This window comes from Gossypium arboreum, chromosome 2 (assembly GCF_025698485.1).
Source record: "Gossypium arboreum isolate Shixiya-1 chromosome 2, ASM2569848v2, whole genome shotgun sequence".
Taxonomy (NCBI): Eukaryota; Viridiplantae; Streptophyta; class Magnoliopsida; order Malvales; family Malvaceae; genus Gossypium; species Gossypium arboreum.
This window is the reverse complement of record NC_069071.1, coordinates 112,652,573-112,653,723: the sequence shown is the minus strand read 5'-3', so window position 1 is coordinate 112,653,723 and position 1,151 is coordinate 112,652,573.

Sequence of the window (1,151 nt, the reverse complement as noted above, 5' to 3'; positions counted from 1 at the left end):
TATGATGCTTTATTTGAAATTGCTCACATACTTCTTTCATCATCTTGTTATTCAGATTCAGGGCGTTATCTGAAATGATTCTTTCAGGCAAACCGTATTGACAAATGATTTCCTTTTTCAAAAACCTGCAAACTGCGGTCTTCGTCACATTGGCAAACGAAGCGGCCTCTATCCATTTCGTGAAGTAATCAATAACCACAAAAATGAACCGGTGTCCATTAGAAGCTTTTGGGGAAATTGGCCCTATAACATCCATGCTCCACATAGAAAAAGGCCACGGAGAAGTCATGACATGAAGGGGCGAAGGGGCTACATGAATCTTATCGCCATAAATTTGACATTTGTGGCATTTTCTTGCAAAACTAATGCAGTCACTTTCCATTGTCAACCAATAGTAACCGAGTCTCATAATCTTCCTGGCCATAGTGAAACCATTGGCATGTGTTCCATAGACTCCCTCATGGACATCTTCAAGTATTTTTCTGGCTTCAATAGCATCCATGCATCTCAAGAGCACCTGATCTTTTCCTCTTTTGTACAGGATGTCCCCATCAAGAACAAATCCTGCTGCTATTCTTCTGATTGTTCTTTTGTCGTTCTCATTTGCTTGTTCAGGATACTTTTGATTCTTGATATATTTTAAGACATCATGGAACCATGGCCGACCATCTGGCTCTTTTTCAATGCTGAAACAATGTGCAGGGACTTCATATATGCTCATTTAAAGAGGCATTATTTATGTTTGTCTGTTTGCTTTGAACATTGAAGCCAAAGTGGCCAGAGCATCAGCCAATTGGTTTTCTTCTCGCGGGAAGTAATTAAAAGTTATTTATTTGAATTCTTTAATCAGTCCTGCCAGTAGATCGCTGCATTTGACTAATTTCGAATCTCTCACTTCCCAATCTCCTCGGATTTGGTATATCACCAACGCTAAGTCTCCGTATACCTCTAAAGTTTCGATGTTTCGTTCAATTGCTGTACGAAGTCCCATGATACAGGCCTCATATTCCGCTATGTTGTTGGTACAGAAGAAATTCAGCATGGCAGTGAATGGATAATGGTTTCCTTCTGGTTATACTAAGACTGCTCCAATCCCATGCCCCAATGCATTCGATGCACCATCAAAGCTCATCTTCCATGACTTCTCTTTT